At 49.8% G+C, this 9,006-nt stretch overlaps 1 long non-coding RNA gene across 1 annotated transcript; it reads left to right on the top strand.

Moving 5' to 3' along the window:
• Window positions 1-4,446: 4,446 nt before the first annotated feature.
• Window positions 4,447-7,106, top strand: LOC144675358 (uncharacterized). Its single transcript, XR_013574942.1, has 3 exons — window positions 4,447-4,466; window positions 5,461-5,603; window positions 7,079-7,106. It is a non-coding gene; the product is annotated as an uncharacterized LOC144675358 (long non-coding RNA).
• Window positions 7,107-9,006: the final 1,900 nt, after the last annotated feature.

The following is a 9,006-nucleotide window of genomic DNA, read 5'->3' as shown; positions in this document are numbered from 1 at the left end:
TACACGAATACGAGACACATCAAAAACAACACAACAGCCCCCAGTGAACGTAGGTTAAACTGTTCAATAGCGGGAGAGAGAGAGAGGGAGAGAGAGAGAGGCAGAGATTCAGAAAGAGAGTGGCAGAGAAATGGAGAGGTTGAAAGTGAGTGAGACAGAGAGAGATGGTGACAGAGATTCAGATTGAGAGTGAGAGAAAGAGAGAGGGTGAGAGGGAGAGAGTGAGAGGGGGAACATAGTGAGATTGAGAGGGGGAACTTTATGCGGTATCTAACCCCGTGCTGTACCTGTCCTGGGAGTGTTTGATGGGGACGGTGTAGAGGGAGCTTTACTCTGTATCTAACCCCGTGCTGTACCTGTCCTGGGGGTGTTTGATTGGGGACTGTGTAGAGGGAGCTTTACTCTGTATCTAACCCCGTGCTGTACCTGTCCTGGGACTGTTTGATGTGGACGGTGAAGAGGGAGCTTTACTCTGTATCTAACCCCGTGCTGTACCTGTCCTGGGAGTGTTTGATGGTGACAGTGTAGAGGGAGCTTTACTCTGTATCTAACCCCGTGCTGTACCTGTCCTGGGACTATTTGATGTGGACGGTGAAGAGGGAGCTTTACTCTGTATCTAACCCCATGCTGTACCTGTCCTGGGAGTGTTTGATGGGCACAGTGTAGAAGGAGCTTTACTCTGTATCTAACGCCGTGCTGTACCTGCCCTGGGAGTGTTTGATGTGGACAGTGTAGAGGGAGCTTTACTCTGTATCTAACCCCGTGCTGTACCTGTCCTGGGAGTGTTTGATGTGGACAGTGTAGAGGGAGCTTTACTCTGTATCTAACTCTCATCCATTGTATAGTTTCTGTTGCCGTTTTCCAGAGGTTCCGGAGATCTTGTACGCGGAGCTGAATCTTCTTCCTGCCTCCGGGACATTTAAGGTCCATACAACAGGTTAGTTACGGATATCGTATGTCAGTCGTAAGATACTTATTTGTGTCAAACCTGCTGCACTTTAGTCGTTTCTCAATTGTGTTTTACATGATGCATTAGGTAGACCTTGATTCTTCCAGTTTCATCTTGTTACGCCTGAGTCAAAATCGTACCTGATCCATTTCCTCTCTGCTTGTTACACCTTAGTTACGTATCTGTTAGACCTTAGTTATGGGTCTGCTAATCTCTGTTTGGAAATCGAATACCCTCCGACTGTCACAACTGTGCGACCCGTATCTTCCCTGTCATTTACATCTCAGTTACGTTTCTGTTGCATTGTAGTAACGTCACAGTTAAGCATGAGCCCTGTCCCTGTTGTACTGCTGTAGTGTGTCACTTGCTTCTTAGTTGCGTGTGTGTTACATCTCAATTACACTTTGCTTACATGTCCATCGCACATCCGTTGTATCTTAGCTGTGTTTCTGTTAAGACCTCAGCCACGTGATGATCACACTGTATCTATGTGCCTGCTGTTCCTCGGTTTCCATGCCTGCTCGTTTTGTGTTCCACTTGTTCTATTGGTGAGTTAAGTCTTTGCTAAGTCGCATTTACATGTCAACTGCCTGCAGCTGGTAAAGCAAGCATTTGAGATGCACCTGGCTACGTTCTAGTTAGGTCTTGGCGTGCTCCAGAGCTGAGTGTCATGTCGGTTTGCATATTGTTGCTCTGTCGTTGTCCTCTGCTTCCCACCTACGGCACACGTACTGACCAAAGTGTCCTCATGTTCTTCATCCTTTCTCACTCCGTCTCTCTCCGACTCTCGTAGGTGAACAGGAATCAAGTTACGCCCAAGTCAACTTCACTCCACAGAATCCGCAGTAGAAAAAAGGCCCGGAGGTGACCCCAGGCAAAGGAGTCACACTGGGAGTGTGGGGTCAGAGGTCACAATGGTTCAGGACAGTCGAGGGGAGGGATGTGGTGAAGGGTGAGGGGATTCACCTCCCTATCCCTGTAACCTCCTCCAACAACTACACCCCTCCCTTTCTCTGTAAACTCCACCAGCCTCGACACCCCTCCCTATCTCTGTAACCTCCTCCAGCACCTACAACCCTCCCCATCTCTTAACCTCCTCCAGCCCCTACACCCCTCCCTATCTCTGTAACCTCCTCCAGCCCCTACAACCCTCTCTATCTCTGTAACCTCCTCCAGCCCCTACACCCCTCCCTATCTCTGTAACCTCCTCCAGCACCTACAACCCTCCCCATCTCTTAACCTCCTCCAGCCCCTACACCCCTCCCTATCTCTGTAACCTCCTCCAGCACCTACAACCCTGCCTATCTCTGTAACCTCCTCCAGCCCCTACAACCCTCCCTATCTCTGTAACCTCCTCCAGCCCCTACAACCCTCCTTATCTCTGTAACCTCCTCCAGCTCCTACACTCCTCCCTATCTCTGTAACCTCCTCCAGCCCCTACACCCCTCCCTATCTCTGTAACCTCCTCCAGCCCCTACACCCCTCCATATCTCTGTAACCTCCTCCAGCCCCTACAACCCTCACTATCTCTGTAAATTCCTACAGCCCCTACAACCATCCCTATCTCTGTAAATTCCTCCAGCCCCTACACCCCTCCCTATCTCTGTAACCTCCTCCAGCCCCTACAACCCTCACTATCTCTGTAAATTCCTACAGCCCCTACACCCCTCACTATCTCTGTAAATTCCTACAGCCCCTACACCCCTCACTATCTCTGTAACTTCCTGCAGCCCTCTGAGATCTCTGTGTTCCTCCAATTCCGGCCTCTCGAGCGTTCCCCAATTCCCATAGCTCCGCCATTGGTGACCGGGACTTCAGCTGCCTGGGGCCCTAAACTCTGAAATTTCCTCTCTGCTTCTCTCTCTGTGTCTTGCTCACTCTCTCTCTGTTTCACTCTCCCTTCCTCTCTCTCTCTCTGTCTCACTCTCTGTCTTGCTGTATCTGTCTCCCTGCCTCTCCCACTGTCTGTTTCTTACTCTCTCTCTCTCTGTCTCTCCCTCTGTCTGTCTCTCTCTCTCTCCTCCTTTAAGACGCTCCTTGTGCTGATCTCTGTGTCTGAGCTTTTGGTTTCCTGTCCCTAATATCTCCCTGTGTGACTCGGTGTTTGATTCTCTTTGATAAGCCTCCTGTACCGTGCGCTGGGATATGAAACGAGGGATATAAACGAGTAACGTGGTTGTTGTTTCTCTCAATAAGGGTGGTAGATACGTCACCATTGTCTGTTCCGTGCAGTAACACAGGCTTCTCAACATGGGTCAATCTTTACTTCTCTATTCCAGGTAAAACTGGACAGGAAACAGCTGGAGGAAAAAGATCAAAAAAATCCAGATGGCCCATCGTGGTCGGACTCATTGTCTTAATCTGCAACTTCGCTATTATTACAGGTCTCACAGTTCACGGTACGGGGAGGAACATCTCACTGTAACACCCTGATATATCCCACACCCCTCACTATAATACTCTGGTATATCCCACACCCCTCACTGTAACACTCTGATATATCACACACCCCTCACTGTAACACTCTGATATAACCCACACCCCTCACTGTAACACTCTGATACATCCCACACCCCTCACTGTAACACTCTGATATAACCCACACCCCTCACTGTAACACCCTGATATATCCCACACCCCTCATTGTAACACTCTGATATTTCACACACCCCTCACTGTAACACTCTGATATATCCCACACTCCTCACTGTAACATCCTGATATATCCCACACCCCTCACTGTAACACTCTGATATATCCCACACCCCTCACTGTAACACTCTGATATATCCCACATCACTCACAGTAACACCCTGATACATCCCACACCCCTCACAGTAACACCCTGATACATCCCAAACCACTCACTGTAACACTCTGATACATCCCACACTCCTCACTGTAACACTGATATATCCCACACCCCTCACTGTAACACTCTGATATATCCCACACCCCTCACAGTAACACCCTGATACATCCCAAACCACTCACTGTAACACTTTGATATATCCCACACCCCTCACTGTAACACTCTGATATACCCCACACCCCTCACTGTAACACCCTGATATAGCCCACACCCCTCACTGTAACACTCTGATATATCCCACACCCCTCACTGTAACTCTCTGATATATCCCACACCCCTCACTGTGGCACTCTGATATATCCCGCACCCCTCACTGTAACACTCTGATATATCCCACACCCCTCACTGTAACACCCTGATATATCCCACACCCCTCACTGTAACACTCTGAAAAATCCCACACTCCTCACTGTAACACTTTGATATATCACACATCCCTCACTGTAACACTCTGATATATCCCACACTATCTCTCACTCCGGCTCCCGCTCTCAGTTCTACAGATGAACAAGGAGTGTGGTGGTGCTGACTTCCTGAACCAGACCTTGGCCATTGCCCTGCGGAACCTGACAGAGCTGGATGGAATGTTCCAGAAATTGTCCGAGACTGCGCGATCGCTCTGCCCAATGCTCCGAAGCTGTTCAGGTGAGTGGGAGCTGCCGGCAGTACTCCTGCCCCCTCCCGCATCATCCCACGTTCTGCCCCATTGGGATCACCCCCACCTCCTGTTTCCCCGCCCCCACCCCCTGTCTCCCCGCCCCCACCCCCTGTCTCCCCACCCCCACCCCCTGTCTCCCCACCCCCACCCCCACCCCCTGTATCCCCACCCCCACCCCCTGACTCCCCACCCCCACCCCCTGACTCCCCACCCCCATCCTCCCCATCCTTCAGACAAGGCCTCAATCTCCAAGCGGGTGAAGGCCGCACTATCCCGGCCTCTGCCTCCCGGAGTTTGGGACAGGCGAGGGGATGAATCGATTGGAGGGGGGTCTGTCCGACAGATTGAAGGGATTGGATAAGGTGCAGGCAGGCAATCCAGTCTCGAAGCCTGACGCCGACAAACAAAACCACGGCGACTGGACCCGAGGCGTTGAAAGCAATAAATAGATTCGATTGGGTCGATGGGGAGAAACTATTTCCTCTGATCCGGTGGGTTGTGGGGGAGCCGGGGAGGGGGAGTCGAGAACAACGGGGAAGGAGGTTAAAATTCGAGCCAGGATGTTCATGGGGGACATCAGGAAACACCTCTTCACAGAAAGGGGAGCAGAAATCAGGAACTCTCCACCACCCCACCCCCCCACCCGCAAAATAAACTGTGGGGGCCGGAGGTCAAAGGGAAACGTCAAAACTGAGATTGAGAGATTGTTGTTGTCACGGAACCGAGGGAGTTAAGGTAAAGAGGAGATCCAATAGAATGGTGTAAAATGCTCAAGAGGGACTGAATGGCCTCCTCCTGTTCCTGTGTAACAGGCTCGAGAGGCGCTGAATGGCCTCCTCCTGATCCTGTGTAACAGGCTCGAGAGGGGCTGAATGGCCTCCTCCTGTTCCTATGTCACAGGCTCGAGAGGGGCTGAATGGCCCCCTCCTGTTCCTTATGTTTCGATGTACTTCTCTGAATTAAGTCTTTATAATTTTGCAGAGTCTCCCTGTCCGAGCGGTTGGAAAGTTCATAATCATCATTGCTATAAATTCTCAACGCATAAAGTAAACTGGGACTCGGCAAAACGACATTGTGAATCCCTAAATTCACACCTCATCATCATAAATACAAAACAGGAACAGGTGAGAATGACAGATGCATCGGTCAGAATGAGATAGAGAGAGAATATCCCTCTGCACCGTCCCCATCAAACATACGGCACGGGGTTAGATACAGAGTAAAGCTCCCTCTATACTGTCCCCATCAAACACTCGCAGGACAGGTACAGCACGGGGTTAGATGCAGAGAAAAGCTCCCTCAACACTGTCCCCATCAAACACACCCAGGATAGGGACAGCACGGGGATAGATACAGAGTAAAGCTCCCTCTACACCGTCCCCAATAAACACTCCCAGGACAGGTACAGCACGGGGTTAGATACAGAGTAAAGCTCCCTCTACACCGTCCCCAGTAAACACTCCCAGGACAGGTACAGCACGGGGTTAGATACAGAGTAAAGCTCCCTCTACACTGTCCCCATCAAACACTCCCAGGACAGGTACAGCAAGGGGTTAGATGCAGAGTAAAGCTCCCTCTAAACTGTCCACATAAAACACTCTCAGGGCAGGTACAGCACGGGGTTAGATACAGAGTAAAGCTACCTCTACACCGTCCCCATCAAACACTCACAGGACAGGTATAGCACGGGGTTAGATACAGAGTAAAGCTACCTCTACACCGTCCCCATCAAACACTCACAGGACAGGTATAGCACTGGGTTAGATACAGAGTAAAGCTCCCTCTACACCGTCCCCATCAAACACTCCCAGGACAGGTACAGCACGGGGTTAGATACAGAGTAAAGCTCCCTCTACACCGTCCACATCAAACACTCCCAGGACAGGTACAGCACGGGGTTAGATACAGAGTAAAGCTCCCTCTACACTGTCCCCATCAAACACTCAGGGGACAGGTATAGCACGGGGTTAGATACAGAGTAAAGCTCCCTCTACACTGTCCACATCAAACACTCCCAGGACAGGTACAGCACGGGGTTAGATACAGAGTAAAGCTCCCTCTACACCGTCCCCATCAAACACTCCCAGGACAGGTACAGCATGGGGTTAGATACTGAGTAAAGCTCCCTCTACACTGTCCCCATCAAACACTCCCAGGACAGGTACAGCACAGGGTTAGGTACAGAGTAAAGCTCTCTCTACACTACATGGACGAGGGTTTCAGCAGTCGATGAGCTGAGACCGGGGTGGTTTTGGTCGATGTTACGGAGTTGGAAAGAGGCCGTCTTGGTGACGATGTGGATATGAGGTGGGAATCCCGTCTCCAGGTTAAACACAACCCCAGGGTTGTGAACAGTCTGGTTCAGACTCAGAGAGTTCCCAGGATGGAGTCGGTAACTCGGGAATGGAGTTTGGAACAGAGACGGAAAACAACAGCTTCAGTCTTCCCGATATTTAATCAGAGGGAATGAGGGAGAATTTCCTGAGGAAGGTTTTGGGGCATTTTGGGTATCAGTTGTGTGTGCGTGTTTGTGTGAGTTAAGGCAGTCATACTAACTGATCACATTCCATCATTGTATCTGCTGCAGGATTTCATAAAGAAATCTATCGAGAACAATCCTGGGGTTTCCTGGATCGGACTAACAGATCGAGAGAGTGAAGGAAATTGGACATGGGTGGATGGGACCCAAGTGAGGTGGGTCCAGGCTTTGCATGGAGAGAGAGAGCAGGACAGGGGGATTAGTTTGGGATTGATACAGGGATATGGGGAGAGAGCGGGACAGTGGGATTGGTTTGGGATTGATATAGGGCAATGGGGAGAGTGTGGGGCAGTGGGATTGGTTTGGGATTTGTACAGGGCTATGGGGAGGGAGTAGGACAGTGGGATTAGTTTGGGATTGATACAGGGATATGGGGAGAGAGCGGGACAGTGGGATTGGTTTGGGATTGATATAGGGCAATGGGGAGTGTGTGGGGCAGTGGGATTGGTTTGGGATTTGTACAGGGCTATGGGGAGGGAGTGGGACAGTGGGATTAGTTTGGGTTTTGTACAGGGCTATAGGGAGTGAGCCGGGACAGTGGGATTAGTTGGCGATTTGTACAGTGCTATGGAGGGAGACCGGGGCAGTGGGATTAGTTTGGGATTGTACCAGGCTGTAGGAATCTTGCTGATTCTGTGCAGGAATGTGTCGGATTTTTATCGGTATTTTTTATTTCCCCATTTCCCAGTTTTACTCGATGGGGTCAGGGTGAACCGAATAATGCAAAAGAAAATGAAAACTGCGCCATTATCAGAAGAGCCAACTGGAATGATGTCAGATGTACCGATCAGTTCCGTTTCATCTGTGAGAAAAGGGCACTGCCCTGCGTCAAGGCAGCTGATATTGAGAAATATTGTTCCTGAAGAGAGACTGGGGTACAGAACAATATTGTCAGGATTGTCCAAAGATCCCAAGCCCCTCCTCCCTTCCCCACAATCCCCAACTGCCCGAGGCCACGTCCGTAAGGGTAAAGTTCATCTGTTCCCCTTTTCTCCCAGGTGGAGCCTCCTGCAGTGCCACCAGTTGTGGGAGGCGGGAATGACAGCATGACGGTTGACATTGGAAAACCCCATTATAAATCCAGGCAGGAATCCGGCGACATGTAACAGGATAGAAGTCCTGCATTTCTCTAGCAGCTTTCACGAATTCAGATGATCCCCAACCTGCTTTTGCAGCCAATGAAGCAACTCCTTACAGTGTTTCCATAGTTGTCATGTCAGAAACAAGGCATTCAATTTGCGTGCAGTAAGCTCTCACTGGACTAAGAATTAAACTCGGTCACATCAGAAATATTCTTTGGACTTATTCTTCTCGGACTCTGTAAATTGTGTGAACTCATTTCAATCTCCATGGTTCTTGTACTGTTACTATCCATAGTTGTAAAAGTTTCCTTTTTCTATCCTCCATTACTGTGTCTGTGCATTTGTGTATGTGTGTGTGCGTGTGTGTGTTTGAATGTGAGAGTGTGAGGTGTTTTAATGTGAGTGTGTGAGTGTGTGAGCGTGAGTGTGTGAGTGTGAGTGTGTGAGCGTGAGTGTGAGCGTGTGTGTGAGCGTGTGTGTGAGCGTGTGTGAGTAGGCGTGTATGTGTGTTTGTGAGAATATGTTTGTGCGAGTGTGCGTGAGAGTGTGGATGGGTGTGTGCGAGTGTGTGTGGGTGTGAATGTGGAGGTTGACATTGTGAACATTCCTGCCCCGGGTTTTAAATGTAAATAAACTAACCCGAGTTGATCATAATGTGAGTTTGCTGTGAGTGATTAGTATAGTGGATCAGACACACTGATGGTTTGGGAAAACACACCACAACACACTTCACAAAGAATTCAAAACACCTTCTGCGTACGGACAGTTGGTGAGAGACAGAAGTACAGTTTTCCTATCTCTCTCCTGTCTGGAACAGTTTGTTCCTGAGGAACCTACCAACTCAGACATGTGTACAAGATCTCCAACTTTGTAATACTGCTCCCAAATTCTCAATTCCTTCATACA

Source organism: Cetorhinus maximus, unplaced genomic scaffold (assembly GCF_964194155.1).
Source record: "Cetorhinus maximus unplaced genomic scaffold, sCetMax3.hap1.1 HAP1_SCAFFOLD_969, whole genome shotgun sequence".
NCBI classification, from domain to species: Eukaryota; Metazoa; Chordata; class Chondrichthyes; order Lamniformes; family Cetorhinidae; genus Cetorhinus; species Cetorhinus maximus.
This window is presented reverse-complemented; position numbering and strand designations above follow the sequence as displayed.